Source organism: Callithrix jacchus, chromosome 14 (assembly GCF_049354715.1).
Source record: "Callithrix jacchus isolate 240 chromosome 14, calJac240_pri, whole genome shotgun sequence".
NCBI classification, from domain to species: domain Eukaryota; kingdom Metazoa; phylum Chordata; class Mammalia; order Primates; family Cebidae; genus Callithrix; species Callithrix jacchus.
Genome location: NC_133515.1, coordinates 55725812 through 55742818, shown reverse-complemented (window position 1 = coordinate 55742818; position 17007 = coordinate 55725812). Strand labels below are relative to the sequence as shown.

General features: G+C 37.0%; 1 pseudogene; it reads right to left on the bottom strand.

Annotated features, from left to right (window-relative positions):
* Positions 1-2492: 2492 nt before the first annotated feature.
* On the bottom strand, positions 2493-2836 carry LOC100385158 (elongin-B pseudogene; annotated as a pseudogene).
* Positions 2837-17007: the final 14171 nt, after the last annotated feature.

Genomic DNA, 17007 nt, shown 5'->3' with positions numbered 1-17007 from the left:
TTATCCCAGCCCTCTCATGCCAATGCACTTTCTCTATGTGTCTTGAACTGGGGTCAGAATCCCTTGAGGCAAGGCCTGGAAATCTAAAAGGAGAGTCTTTGTTCTTATAAAATTAACCTAAATTCACTACTTCAATGTGATGGCATTAAAATTTAATATTAATTTTGTACCACTTAGGACTTTAGTTTCCAACTTTACGTAACAGAGAATGGATTGTACCTTCCTTTATCTTCTTTTTTCTCTTTCTGTATAGCTATTTTAAATGTTCACTGGTTTTCTTGAAACTTTGCAATCAGATAAAACTGTCTTGATTGATGTTACAGAATCATGGATTTTCCCACCAAACCTTCCTCATTATCTCTGGTCTCTTCAGTTAGGCCATGCTCATCTTCAGGTAAATGTACTTATTCCCTATCTTCTCTAATCAGTTATCCACTTTTCTCCAGCCACGCTTGGCTGTAAATTGACAAGATCTCCAGTTGTCCTTGTGATTTCCCTACAGAGTGAAGCTGGGTCCCTTTCAGTTTAAAAGAAACAGGTGTGGGGGTAACTTTGCTCAACCTTTAAAAAATTGCTGTCATAAAAGACAGATGGAGTGGTGACTTAAATATATGTTTTTGAATGACAGAAACATCTTACTCTTATGGAATAGGAAATTCATGAAACATAGACTAAACACAAAGCATCAGGCTTACTGACTGCTTCCATTTGTTCTTTTTTTTGAACAAGAAACTTTGATATTCAAGCTCACAGCTTTCAAAAGCCCTGAATATACTTAGAAAAATTAGAAACAGTGAGGTCAGATGGGAGTATTAGCTTTGAATCCTTCCAAACTTGGTAAACACCAGGAGAGATTTGTCATAATAGAAGAAGTGATGAAGTAGGAATTAAAACCTAGGGTTCCAGTCTCATCTCACATAAACTAGCCAAGGGATCTTTGGTAGGTCATGAAAGCTCTCTGGACCTCAGGATTCTCATCAGTAAAAGGATGAAATTGAACTAGATAACCTCTGAGTTATATTCCAGATCTAAATTTCAAGGGCTCAACCTAACATTTAGACCTTTTAAATTTTCATTTGTGCATAATAAATGCAGCTTTGTGTTTTATCTAGAAAGAATGAGAGAGATTTAAGAGTAAATCAGTAATAATTTTTGACTTAAGACTATAAATGCTAAAGAGAAAGTTGAGTTTGTAGGGATATTATGGGAATGCATCCACCTATTAATGTTCCATTCTTAGACACGAGCATATGTAATGTCAATTCCATTTTAAACATCCTCTACCCCTTATTCATCATTATTACTCTTAACAATATTTTTATTATTGCCCCTGTGTTGGCAGGTTGGCTATGATGGTTGACCCAGCGTGGGCTGGCTGGTACCTCTACTTTAGGCCACTGATTTGTGGGCAGGTTAGGGTGACCCTAATTCACATGTTTCTTGTCTTTTCATGCCAGAGATTTCAGCCAGGGCGTGTTCTTCTCGTGGTAATGGTAGACGTTTAAGCGTAATCTCCTTAATTTATAGATGGGAGAACTGAAAGCCAGAGAGGTTAAGCAATAATAACACGCATTTCAAAGTAGCTAAAGAAAATAAAGGGGGAGAGGAGAATAATTCTGTGGTTTATGTAAGTGGAAAATCCAAATAGATGATCTGGCGTCAGGACACAGCTGAATTTATTGGTTCAAATGATGTTCTTGGGACTCTGCCTCCATCATTTGGTTTTGCTTTCTTCTGTATTGACTTTAGCTTCCTGAAGCATTGGCCTTTAGGTGTCATAATACAGAAGACAAACGTTCTACCTTGTTGTTTATGTAACATTTGCAAAACTATTAGAATGGCTGAACTAGAGACAAGAACTTGCAAGAACTTGTACATGCATGTCCTTGAGATAAGAGAAGTGAGGCCATTTGACATCAGCGTGGAGTACGGGAGGGAATCCCTGAAAGGAAAATATGCTAAACTGGTAAAAACTTACAGATGTCCACTCAAGTGTTTACCTAAAAGCCTGCAAAAGTGGCAGAGCTAGGACTGAAACATTTATTTAAGTTCTTGACAGTAAAGTGACATCACACTTTAATACACCTTGTATAAATTAGTGACGTTCTGTCTATCTCATTCTAATAGTGGTAGGAAGGAGGTCTGCCTGATGATGAATCAATGCCAACTCCAAGCCCTGGATAGACAGAAATGATGCCCAGGACATATTCACCTCCTATCTCTGGATCTCAGAAACACATTTGGGCCACTCATTTACTCTCTGTGATCCAACATGTTGAGGCTGATCAGAACGCCCAACCAGCCAACTCTGTTTCTTAATTCCTGAAATAAATGGCTCGTTGTGCTGGTAAGAGTGACCACACTTACTTGCACATGCAATCCCTCTATGCAATTGAGAAACAAAAAAAAATCCCATAGTTTATTATTATTATTATTTTGCAGACTCCCAAATCTCTTTTATTGGGGGGAATCGGCCTCTTGGGGCCCATTCCTCACTGCAAGACTTGTTCATTGGCACTGCATCCTGAGTCCTGGGGCTTCACCACGTTGGGCACTCGGGCGGCTGGAGAATGGCTCGATGCACAGGGTCTCAAAGGTGTCATCTGCCCAGAAGTCCAGCCCCACTGTGGCTGGGGCCTGTGGCCATGCTGTTTGGTAAAGCCACACTCGTCCAATGTCTTGCTATTATCCAAGAGTTAGTTGTCCTTGTACAGCCTCTGCTCAGCCTCTTGATGATGCCCTTGACGATACGCTTCAGCTTGAACACCAGAATGGACTTCTTGGAGTCCGTGAAGATGGTGGTCTTGTGGAATCGTATCATGAGGAACACGTTCATCACACCTGCTGCCTTTCCCCTTGACACGCTGGCACACTAGTTTATTATTTTAAAAATGTCTCAGCCCACTGCTATGTTTTTTTAATTCATCTTTTTAATTTATTTTTATTTTTTGAGATGGAGTCTTGCTCTGTTGCTCAGGCTAGAGTGCAGTGGCGAGATCTCAGCTCACTGCAATCTCTGCCTCCCAGGTTCAAGCAATTCTCCTGTCTCAGCCTCCCAAGTAGCTGGGACTACAGGTGTGCACAACCATGCCAGGCTAATTTTTGTATTTTTAGTAGTGATGGGGTTTCACCATATTGGCCAGGATGGTCTCTGTCTCTTGTGATCCTCCTGCCTTGGCCTCCCAAAGTGCTGGGATTAAGGCGTGAGCCACCGGGCCCAGCCCTGTTTTATTTGTCTTTTTCTTAAAAACAAAAACCATGGCCCTGTGAAAGACTGTACTAAACAGAAGTGATTAGTTCTGTATTCGCTTCTTAGGGCTGCTGTAACAAAATACCATAAACGGGGAGGCTTAAAACAATATGCATTAATTGTCTCACAGTTCTGGAGGCTGCAAGTTTGAAATTAAGGAATTGCTCTTTCTGAAACTTATAGGGGAGATACCTTTGCTTGCCTTTTCCTAGCTTTGGGTGGTTTTCCAGCAATAGTTGACATTGTTGGCTTGCAGCTGCTTAACCCTAATCTCTGTGCCGATCTTCACATGGCATTTTCCTTGTGTCTCTGTGCCTTTGCATGCCCATCCTCCAGGAAGGATACCAGTTACGTTGGATTAGGGGCCCACCTTTTCCAGCCTGACCTCATCTTAACTAAGTATGTCTGCCACCACCCTATTTCCAAGCAGAGGCACATCTAAGATCACTGGAATTAGGACATCAATATATTGCTTTGAGGGACACACAATTCAAATCATAACAGTCCTTGGCAGGATAAAGGGTTGAGACTAAGGCAGCTGCTGGTTGTTTGACACTCCACTTAGTGAGTGTTAACACTCCTCTTAGCCTGGCCTGTTCTTCGCTCCTCTCTTTTCCCCCCTCTGCCTCCTCTGATGGAATTTCCAAACACTTTCAACCTCAGGAGACAGACAATGTCTTTATATTTAACTTCCAAGAGAATTTCTTTACACATTAATTTATCATATCATACACTGATCCATAAGGTAAATTTGGCAAACTTCATTATCTTTTTTCAGTAAGTGACAAAAGAGAAAGACACCCAGAAATATGGAAAACTTGTCTGAGGTCATTCAGCTGGGTGGTAAAGCTTGGATGAGAAGGAGAATGCCTAATTCTAACACCTGAGGTTCACCCCTATGCTGCCTCCCAGCTCCAGAAAGACTCAAGAATGTGGTGACTTAAACGGGTGTTTCCTTTCTGTAAGTGCCACAGCTTACCGGGACCATCCCATATACAGCCATCTCTCTGCTTTTCATAGAAGGCTGACAATTCACAAAACTTTAAACTCATCCTGAGAGCTTTCCTAAGCTACGTGGTCTTATTTTAACTGCAGACTGGGCATCTTCACTTGGAGGTTCTTCATGTATGGTAAGTCAGTATTTCCTTTCTCTCCAAATTCATTCCTTGACTCAAATTTCCCCATCTCTGTTAATGGCTTGGGACTTCTTACCATTCCTACATCCACTTAAGCACCTATCTCATTGCTAGATCACATTGCATTTAACCCAAACTCTTACAGATTTCTCTCTTCCTTTCTATCCTAATTGCTGCAGCTTTTGCTCAGTTCTTCATCAGTCCCACCTGAACTGTTGGTTTTCCTTCCTCACTGCTCCCTCCCTGCTCCAACTCATCCTTTCCACTGCCACTAGGATCATTCTCAAAATGGTCAATTTAAAGTTCTTCAGTGGCTGTGAGAGCTGAACTATAAATGAAATCCAAGTATTAATGGACAAAATCCTGGAAACATCGGGGGAACTATGGCAGTAAATTTGACAACCGTAGTTGTATTATTAAAAATATACAAAGGTAGTCTCAAATTTCTAAGCTGCCCAAGAATATTGCATACCTAAAGAAGAGTTCAGGTAAATGAAAATGACTGATTGAGTGGGAGAAAATGTATATATGGGAACATTGAGTGATTTGCTCAGTTTTTCTGTTCATGTAAAACTGCTCTATAAAAATAAAATCTAGACGTGGTGTGGTAGCTTATGTCTGTAATTCCAATACTATGGGAGGCCAAGGCAGGTGGATCACTTGAGGTCAGGTGTTCAAGTCCAGTCTGGCTAACATGGTGAAACCCCATCTTTACTAAAAATACAAAAATTAGCCAGGTGTGGTGATGCATGCTTGTAATCCCAGCCACTTGGGAGGCTGAGGCACCAGAATTGTCAAACCCACGAGGCAGTGGTTGCAGTGAGCCAAGAACGTGCCACTGCACTTCAACCTGGGCAACAGAATGAGGCTCTGTCTTAAAAAATAAATAAATATGATCTATTAAAAAATAAAAAGGATAGAAAATGAACTGTCATTGTTACAAATAATTATAAAAATCTTATAAATAAAATTAAGCATAATTACTTTTAGGTATTACAGCCATTCCATTAGGATCCATGTTTAGGGTTAAGAGGACTAAAAGAAAGCATATTTGCTCAATCATATTAAAAACTAACTTGCTGATCTGCTGCCTTGTTCTAAATTGCAAGTTTCATAAGCACTAAAAATTGGCTGACCTACTTCACCATAGTAATTGAAAGGGATTATTACCGACAATTAGCAAGCAAGCAATAGTAATAGATAATTTACTTTCCAAATATTTTGCAAGCAAGCAGATTTTTTTTTAGAAAAAGAAAACACATTAGACAGTTGTTTCTTGGCAAATTACAATGCATCTTTTATTTCTTGACAAATAATTCATACTGCAATGTTTTTTTACAGCTTGTAATTCTAATGTGGCTGTTACATTCATTATATCTACAGACACTTTGTCAGGATAAATATTCAGTACAATGCATAGGGACTTAGCCACACAGCACTCATTATAGCTGATAGTCCCAAGATCATGGCCTGGGCAAAGCTCAGAGAAGGGACCTTTTATAGCCTGATTTTGTCCTTCAAGGGAAAATGGCGTTATTTTCTATGTAAATGTTAAAACTCTTCCAGCCTCAGATACTATATTACAGTCTTTCCAAGACGTTTTCTTTTCTAACCTTAATGAAAAATATAGTAAAGTCATGGCATATTTTTCTCATCGCACACAATGGAACAGAAATCACTGTATCTTTAGCAAAAGCTAAGTAAGGTGAAGGATGGAGGAGACTGATGATTCAGAATGTATTATTAGATAACATCTTCATTTATTTTCAGGAAAACTATATTTTGAGTTTAATTCATATTTATTGGATTATATTTCTGGTCAATATGCCATTGTTTAGCACTCAGTTTTCTAATTATACCCTTGTCATACAATTTCTTTGACTACTTTTATATCACTATCAGGTTAAGTTTAATGCAAAATGCTTATTAGTTAATCCAAAACTACTTGAATGAATTTAGTCCTCTATGATTTTCTGCAAAGACACTGCATTAATGGGTTCTTCAGTGAAAATAAATCATTTTCTTTCTTTATCCTAAGAAAAATACATTGTTTTCTGCATAGAAGAGAAATTACAGTAGAAATTAAAGTACAGGATTTGCCAATCAAAAACTCTGGTAGCAGTATGCTGCTCTTTGTTCTAATGAAAAGCTTGGCCTATTCTAAAGTCATGGATTTGTGTACGTGGTTTCTTTTACTTGGACTAGTACTCAAACACTGTTTGTTATATGAATGAGTGAATAAATGAGTGAAAGAATGAATGAATGTCTTTCTTTCTACCTTCTCTCTGGATCTAAGGTATTCTTTTATTTTTATTTTTATTTTTTATTTTGAGACGGAGTTTAGTTCTTGTTACCCCAGGCTGGAGTGCAATGGCGCGATCTCGGCTCACCGCAACCTCCACCTCCTGGGTTCAGGCAATTCTCCTGCCTCAGCCTCCTGAGTAGCTGGGCTTACAGGCACGCGCCACCATGCCCAGCCAATTTTTTGTATTTTTAGTAGAGACGGGGTTTCACCATGTTGACCAGGATGGTCTCCATATGTTGACCTCGTGATCTACCCGCCTTGGTCTCCCAAAGTGCTGGGATTATAGGCTTGAGCCACCGCACCCGGCCCAGGTATTCTTCAGAGTTCACCCTTATTGCTGTGACTTAGCCATCCAACACCTGTAGCTATACTTTGTACATCTTCCCGCACATCAGGAATCTGGCTTTCTGTTCAGTAAATATCTAATGAATTAATGACCCAGCTGACAGCAGTTTACTTGCCCTCTCAATAGATTGTGACATATTGACACTATGTCCTTCTTAAAATAAACTGTAGTCTTGCCTATAATTTTATAACCAAGGCTATAATTGGCATACCTAGTTGGCAACCTAATTGACATCTTGTGAGTATAATCTTAAAACCAGTTCTGGATCATCCCCCAGAAATGTACATTTTTCCTGATCTTCCCTACTTCAGTAGATGGTTCTACCATGCACTTAGTTGATTAAGCAAGACTACTAGGAATGATTTCTGTTAACTCTCCCTCTCTCACTTCTAGCATGCAATCCTGCTCCAAGACCTATCTCCAAAGTACATCTGTTCACTTTATCCCCCTTACAGCACCACCAATACAATCACCATGATTTCTCCACAGGAACTATTTCAATCATATATTATTCATTCAGATTGTTCACACTCTTGCCTCCTTCAAGCCATTTCACACAAGACTGAGGAAGATGATCAGTTAAAAATCCAAATTGTTGGGTGATGCAACAGCAATCAAGACAGAAGTATCTGAATTAAAAAAGATATATACATTAATGGAATTGAATAGACAGTCCAGAAATAAACCCATAAATTTATGTTCAAGTGCTATTTGACAACATTCCTAAGAAAATTCAATTGAGAAAGAATAATTTTTTCAACAAATGATGCTGAGACAACTATCTCCATGAAAAAGAAAAAGAAAAAGAAAAGAAATTAGGTGAATGTATCACACAGACAAATTTACTCAAAATGGATTTTTGACCAAAATATAAGAGATAAAACTATAAAAATCTTAGAAGAAAATATAGGAATAAATATCCATGACATTGGGTTAGGCATTCATTTCTAAGATATAACAAAGAAAAGCATACATGCTAAAGAAGAAACAGTTAAATTGAACTTTGTCAAATTAAAAGCATTTGTGCTGCAAATACCAGGAAGGAAGTGAAAGACAGCCCACAGAATGGAAGAAAATATTTTTAGATTATATATCTGATAAGGAACTTATACCTAGAATATAAAAAGACCTATTACAATGCAATTGTGAAAAAATAACCAGATTAAAAAATGAGGAAAGGATTTTAACTAATCTTTCCCCAAAGAATATGCATCAAGAAATGATAAGCACATGAAAATATGTCAACATTCTTGCTTATTAGGAAAAGGAACATCAAAACCAAGATGAGATACCACTTTATACCACTTTAAGGTGGCTATAATTAAAAAGACAATAATAAGTATTGGCAAGAATGTAGAGAAATTGGAACTCCTAAACAGCTGGAGGGAATGTAAAACTATGTAGCCACTTTGTAAAGTGTTATGTCAGTTTACCAAAATGTTAAATATAGAATTACTATATGACACAGCAATTTCACTCCTAGGTATATATGCAACAGATATAAAAATATATGTCTGCATAAAACATTTGTACTTGAAAGTTCATAGCAGCGTTATTCATAACAGCTACAATGTAGACACGACTCAAGAGTCAATTGACTGATGAATGGGTAAATAAAATGCGGTATATCCATACATCAATTTAATGTTTGACAATACAAATAACTGAAGTACTGATACATGCTACAACATAGCTGAACCTTAAAATCATTATGCTAGATGAAAGAAGCCAATCACAAAAGACCACACATTGTGTGATTTTATTTACGTGAAATTCTAGAATAGGCAAATCTATGGAGACAGAAAGTAGGTTAGTAGTTACATTGGGCTTAGGGAGAGGGAATGGGGAATGACTGCTAGTGAATATGGAGGTTTTTTGGGGGGGTAACAAAAAACATTTTCAAGTTAGATTGTAGTGATAATAATAAAAATGTGTAAATATACCAGAAGGCATTACATTGTATGCTTTAAATACATGAATTGTATGCTTTATAAATCATATCTTAATAAAGCTGTTCAAAATTGTTAGGCGATAAAGATATTCTGTATGAGTTACACGTTTGAATCAAGTTGTCGAAATTGTATAGTTGAGATTTGTGCACTTCAGAATATATAACTTTTACCTAAAAATAGATGGAAAGTAGTAAGTGAGGGTAGAGAATAAAGGAGAGTATAGCTAAAACAAAAATAGCAGAATGTTAATAAATGTTGAAGGTGAATAATAGGTACAAAATGGTTCATTATAATGTTCTGTTTATTTTGTATATATTTAAATTTTTCCATCTTATGTTTTAAAGTATATATGTGTAAATATATATTTCAGCATAGCACTTTTCAAAAGGCTCTCTACTATGGTCTATAGAATCCTGCATAATTTAGCCTGCTGCCTCCCATCTCTCCTTGTGAGCCTCTTCCAAGGGTTTGCTCTGCCCCTCTCATACTGAGCTTTCTCTTCCTCTCTGTGGGTGCAGGAAAACTCATCCTTTCATCCTTTCTCCAGTTCTCCCTTCATATTTTGGGCCTTGGCCTATAAGTAACTTCCTCAGAGAGACATTCTATTTCCATCAAACTCTCTCTTGTGGCTCCCAACTTTTTGTTGTTCTTTTTTTCATAGAACATATCACAATATGCAATTATATATTTATTTATATTTTTATTTGTTTTTTCTCAGTAGGCTCTAAACTTCATGAGGTCAGAGATCTTGCTCTATTTTATCCTACGCTGGCTATTCTCTGCCCAGAGTTTGCCTACCAACACATTAGCAAATAACAGTTTGTACACAGAAGTAAAGAATGAATAAGTGAGTATAATTTTAGATGGTCACTTCATGTAGACTTTCTAAAGCCAGATTAGGCCATGGATGAACTAAAGTTTCAGAATGTATTTCCTGTTGTTGTTTTTTTTAATGTTTCAGTGATACTTTTTCTGTCAGCAACTTTTTGGATAAAGACTAATTACTCAGGGTTTTTTAAAAATGATAATTTAAAACATTTTAAAGAGAGGTTGAAATTTTGAGGAAATCTTAAACTGTGTTACCAAGAATTATTTTTTCTGATGCCAGTGGCTATTTGAGAATATAATATGGCTATTGTTTTGTAGCTTAATGAACTCAAAGTGAGGAAATATGCACAGCTGCTGGCATTTAAATCTATCAATAAGTAAATAAGGCAAGAAAACAAGTAATAAACCTTGCTTTCATTTTTGATTGCCAGGAGTAAAATTAGAAGCGTTAAGAAAACGATGGAGCAAAATGTTGGAATTTTGTTAACTAAAAAAAACCTAGCATATACGTTAAAATATCATTAAAGCAATGAATGTGATGAAAGACATATATTAAATACCTAGGTGCTACATTTTTCAACTGACAGTGAAAATACTGAACATTTCGGATGCACTTAATTTTTAGAAGAGCAGAAATTAAATCGTTTATATTTTGGTAAACTATAATCTTTAATTTTCTTAACAAAAATATATTTTCCTTAACAATATTGAAACATTGAAATGTTTTTTATCCAGTATATATACTGTCCACACTACTCTGCTTCTCAAACTTTAATGTGCACAAGAATCCAGGGGAATCTTATAAAAAATGAAGGTTTTGATTTAGTAGATGGTGAATGGGGCCTATAACTTCTGCATTTCTAGTAACTTCCCAGTTGATGCCAATGCTGCTATTCCAGAGACCACACTTTGCTCAGTAGCACTCAGCACACTATTGAATTCTGTTAGCAGAGTTAGTTCCAACACTAAAACATAACCAGACGATACCTTGAAGATCATTCAGTGCCTTCAGGAGAGGAACATCTATCATCGGGGCAGATGGCTTTTCTCTTTTTGAAGATCTTAAGGAAATATCAAACTGCTTAATTTGCATCCCATTATAACGTTTATTCACTTCGGTGCTTAAGGATCACATATCCTGGTAAAAGTGGCAAACATATAGGCATGTGAACCACTGAAAAATAATATAAGGCAATAGATGACTATGGGCTACTGACACTCTTGGCTCTTGATAAAAATATTTCTTTCTCTATGTCATTTTTAACTTGATTTTTATCTTTTCTTAACTATTCTGTTCACATTACTACATATAAAATCATATGCTACGTCAAATAATCATTTGAATTATAAAAATACAAGTTAGGGCATGCTACATGAGTGTTTTACATAGTAAGTCTAATAGAAATTCAGAGAAGGGGGCCAGGAGTGGTGACTCACGCCTGTAATCCCAGCAGTTTGGGAGGCCGAGGCAGGTGGATCTCTTGAGCTCACCAGGTTGAGACCAGCCTGAGCAACATGGCAAAATCATGTCTCTACTGAAAATACAAAAAGTAGCTGGGTGTGTTGGCAGGAACCTGTAATCCCAGCTACTTGGGAGGCTGAGGCAAAGAATTGGTTGAATTCGGGAGGCGGAGGTTGTAGTGAGCTGAGACCTCTGCATTCCAGCCTGGAATTACAGAGCCAGACTGGGTGACAGAGGGAGACTCCATCTCAAAAAAAAAAAAAGAAATTCAGAGAAAGAGAAAACTGTAGAAATCACTAGACATTGTCCTAGAATGCCTTTTTTAGGAGGTGTTTTTAAGCTGGGTCGTCAGCAACAAGAGTAAAGTATAGAACGGTGGGACGAATAAGTGGAACAGTTGGCTAGAGCAAACTGTTGGGAGATACTAAGAAATTAAATAGAGGAAAATTTAAAAAGTAAATTTGAGTTAGGCAGTAGAAAACCTAAAGGGGTAACACTCAGTGATTTGTCTACTCTTCCAAAGGCATTGGGAGTCAAGGGAGATTTTCTGTGGGCAAATGAGAAGATGAAAGCACAGTTGAGTAGGCTGGTAGGAGCAGAAAGGAGCTGGAGTCAGAAAGCCCATCACCCTATGAGCCTGCAGAACCCGGCCATAGACATGGAAGTGCAGGGAGAGAGCAGGTAGATTTGGAGAAGATGAATTTGGATCAAAAATCTGAATTTGATCTAGTATAAATGTTTCCAGCTTTGAGTCAATTGTGTTTGTTTGATTTCTGTAAACATAGGAGAAAATGATTAGACTTTGAATAAACCAAAAAACTCAAAATCTAGATATGTTAGAAAATGATAGGCTTTTTACTCTTTACTAGATTTTTTTCACCTGCCAAAATGTTTAATGCTTGGCTCAGTTAGCCTAAAACACACAAACACAAACATGCACACACAGATACATACACAAATACACAGCACATGCACAAACATGTTATCTCAACCTTGCTCTTCGTTGTTGCCAATTTACTTCTCTCCTTCTTTAACTGCTCTGTGTATAGATGAATCTACACTCATGGCCTGCACTTCAGCATTGCAAATTTGCTCCTTAAACATGTTGCAGTCTGGCTTCTGTGCCTCTATCCCCCATACACAGTTGAAATTTTGCTGAGGAATAATATACTAATTTTCAAATTGAATAGCCTAAACAAATTTTTACTATGAAAAAGTTTCAAATATAAAGGCAAATAGCAATGTAATGAACTTTGTGACACCATCATTTATACTCAGAAATTATCAAGATTTCACCACATTTGCTCCATTTTCCCTTCCCCTACTGAATTACTAGAAAACAAACCCTAAACATCATGTCATTTCACTGCTACACATTTAGGTACATTATTTCTAAATAAATATGGACATTTTCTTTTATAACTATAATGTCATTATCAAACATAATAAAATTAACAATTATTCCTTAATATAATCTGATACCCAGTACTGTAATCAAATTTCTTCCAATTATCTCAAAAAAGTTATAATTGTTTTGTTTGAATTAGTATCTAAACAAGGTTCACACATGACAATTTCTTAATAAGTCTCTGAAACCTCTCATAATCAAAAGCATTTCTCCTTAACTTCTGTTCCTTCCTTTTCCTTCTCTTTGCCTCTGATTTGCTAAAGAAACTGGGTAAATTGATTTGAAGACTATCCCACAGTCTGGATATGTCTGTTTCCTTTCTTGTGGTATCGTTTTGATTATTCCTTTTTCTGTTGTATTTGCTGTACATAGAGGTTACCTCCCAATGCTTGCTTAGATTCAAGCTCAGCATTTTGTAGCAAGTAATTTCTAGGTAATCCTATGTGCTTCAGACTACATTAAATCAGCAAGCACATAATGTCTTAAGTCCTATTTTTAGTGCTGCTAAGATTGATCAATGGATGCAAGTATTGACAGCCTGATCTCTCCATCAACTGTTCACCTAATGGTTCATCCATGTTGTCTTTTGCCTAATTCACTTTACATCATTAGAGTTTGAAAATGGATTTTTTTTTTTTTTTTTTCTGAGACGGAGTTTTGCACTTGTTACCCAGGCTGGAGTGCAATGGCGCGATCTCGGCTCATCGCAACCTCCGCCTCCTGGGTTCAGGCAATTCTCCTGCCTCAGCTTCCTGAGTAGCAGGGATTACAGGCACGCGCCACCATGCCCAGCTAATTTTTTGTATTTTTAGTAGAGACGGGGTTTCACCATGTTGACCAGGATGGTCTCCATATGTTGACCTCGTGATCCACCCGCCTTGGCCTCCCAAAGTGCTGGAATTATAGGCTTGAGCCACCGCGCCCGGCCGAAAATGGAATTTCTAATTCTATTATCCTTTGCAAATTTCTGGAGTTGATTTATAAAGAAGTACTCTTCCTCCCTCATCAACAGGGCTATTTGGTTAGCCTACAATGTCATTTGTACAGGAAAGGAAGTATAAATGCTTACCTCTTTCCTTTTAATTGACAGTCGTGAAAGTAAGACATTGGTAGTTACTTTAAATGGCATCCAATGATATATCATCTCCACCCTCTGACTTTTGAGTTCTCTATTTTTCTCCACCTTTGTCTCTTCTAAAGGATCATTTTGAATTCATAAGATGGTATTTCATGATTTTAACAAATTGCATCATTATTTTTGATGCCCAAATTGTTTCATCTTTGGCCAGTCGAAAGTCTTTCACATTGTCCACTGGGTCCTTTGATGGAGACTTGCCTTCCAAATCCATCAAGATTTTTCAGGCTCATATTGTATAATTCCTCCCCCTAATGTGGTATTTTTTTCCATGAAACAGTTACCAAAATATCAAGGGGTTGATCTAGGTCCTGTTGCTCATTGCACAAAAAGCCTAACACTGAGAAAACGAGTATTGCTAGGGAAGAAGGCTTTATTTGGATGAGGCAACTATGGAGACAGGAGACAAGTTTCAAATCCATCTCCTCAACTGACTACATTTGGGGGTTTATATAGTGGGGACAGAATGTAGCTATGTGTGGGAAAACAGGAATTAGAAAGGGGTAAGGAAGGGGATTTTCAGTTCCTTGATACTACCTGGGAAGCCTGAGGGTCAGTTTCCTGAGGAAGGAATTCAGATAAGACAAATGTGAGTTTCAAGCATGAACACTGAGAGGGTCAATTTTTGTGTTTATCCAAAAGTCATCTATGGGACAACTGGGCTGTTTTCAGAACTCTGATCCCTTAGTGGGGATTAGTATTAAAATTTTACAAACTGGCCCTGCATATGCTCACAATAATAGTAAGCTCTGGGTTCACTAGAAATCAAACAAAAGTAACTGATTTACCTTAAAGCTAGAAACATTTATATTGGACTGAATGGCTTAAACAACAGAAATTCACTTTTTTACAGTTCTGGAAGCTAGAAGTCCAAGATCAAGTTTCCAGCAAGGCTGGTCTCTGATGAGGTCTCTCTTCCTGCCTTGCAGATGCCACCTCCCTGCTGTGACCTCACAAGGTTTTCCCTCTGAGTGTGCATTGATAGAGAGAGGACATTGGCATCTTTTGCCTTCTTATAAGGACACCAGTCCTACTGAGTTAGAACCTCAACGTTGAGACCTCATTTAACCTTAATTACCTCCTTAAAGGCTCTATCTAAATATAGTCACATTGAGAGTTAGGCCTTCTATATGTGAACTTGGAAAATGGGACACAGTTTAGTTCATAACACTCATTTCTTTTTATAGATTGTTATTGCTTCTAAGCTTTTTCAGTGGACAAAGCTAAGATGAATTTATTTTGAAAAAACTTGATTATGTAAATTTATGTTGCTTTTTCTAATGTAAATGTAAACAAAATAATAGGGTTTTAACTTAATTTCTTGGATTTTATTTTGTTTCTTTTTTCTTTACATTGAAAAATCTCGGTTCCTAAAGGTTGTAACAATTACTCATTTGCATCATTCTATCATATAGATAAAATAATTTCAAAATAATCATACCAATATTACTACTACTACTAAATAAGATTAACATTTTTTCGAAGCTCTATTTGTCTTAGCATATATTTTAATAAGGGTATACAGTCTTTCTTAACTGAATTTAAATAAACTATTTTCTCTGTGTGGTTTTGTTATCAATTGGTATGCACTCTGGATAAAGATTTTTGTTAGTTTATTATTTGAGGGTTTTTTTTTGTTTTTTTCAGACAGGGTCTCCCTCTGTCACCCAGGCTGGAGTGCAGTAGCATGATCTTGGCTCACTGCAGCCTCTGCCTCCCAGGCTCAAATGATCCTCCTACCTCAGACTCCTGAGTAGCTCTGCCTACAGGTGCACATCACCACTCCGGGGTAACTCTTGTATTTTTCTGTAGAGACAGGGTTTTGCCATGTTGCCCAGGCTGGTCTCCAACTCCTAGACTCTAGCAATCTGCCTGCCTCACCCTCTCAAAGTGCTAAGATCAGAGGCGTGAGCCACTGCACCCAGTCCATAATTTATTTTTTAATTAAATTTTTTTTGAGACGGAAAAACACTTGTATTTCCAAAATCTAAATTACATAACATGGAATATTCAGAAAAGTTTTACATTTATTCCTGTTTTCCTCTACCATATTCTCCCCCCTCTCTTCTAGATATATTTTTTTAAATTAACATTTGATTTATCCTTCCTGGCTTTATTTTTACTAGGCTAGCAGGATATTTTTAACAATGACAATCTCAGCTCTGCATCTTTTCATTTTTTTGTTTGTAGATATGCCATTTCTGTGCCTTTTATTTTTACATTCGACATATTCTAATAAAATCTGTCATTTTATGTTAAAACTTTTCTTAACATGTTTATTTTGAATATTTTTTTTTCTTTCAAAGTACAAGCAGACTTCAAAAATATTAAAAAAAATGTAAAAGGTTTGGTCCCTAACTGAATAGAATATCATCTAAGACCTATTCTCTGATGTTTTACTAGTTATAATAAATCAATTATACTTTTAGGTGAGAAAATACAGCAATTTAAAAAAAAACAGACAAAATCTTAGTCAATTAGGGAGCTGGAGCTTACTTTCTGATTAAAGTAGACAGACAATGAACACTTACCTAAATAATATATAAAATAAGTACGCAACATGCAAGTCATAACCATTTCCCAAGGCTATCACAACAAAGAACCACAAATTGAGTGGATGAAAACAACACAAATTTATTCCCTCACAGTTCTAGAGGCTAGTAGTCTGAAATCAAGGTGAAATCAAGGTGACAACCAGGCCATGCTTTCTCAGAAGCCTCTAGGGGAGGGTTCATCCATGTCTCTTTCAGCTTCTGGTAGCCGCAAGTGTTCCTTGGCTTGTGGCAATGTGACTCCAATCTCTGCCTCCATTTGCTTATGGCATTTCCCCTGTGTGTCTCTCTGTGTCTGCACATGGCTATTTTCTTAGAAGGACATTAGTCATATTGGATTAGGAACCTACCCTATTCCAGTATGACCTCATCTTAAATAATTACATTGGAAATGACACTATTTCCAAATAAGGTCACATTTTCCAGTCCTAAACGTTAAAGTTTCAACCTGTATTTTTTTGAGGGAACACAACCTAATCTATAGCATTAGCTATTGATAATATCACAAAGAAAACAAAGTAGAACGAAGAGGATAGAGATGATACAGCAGTAGTATTGAAGGAAGGTGACATGTGATGAGATTTTGAGTATATTTTTTAAAGATACATTTTCCAGAAATCATGGATAGATAAG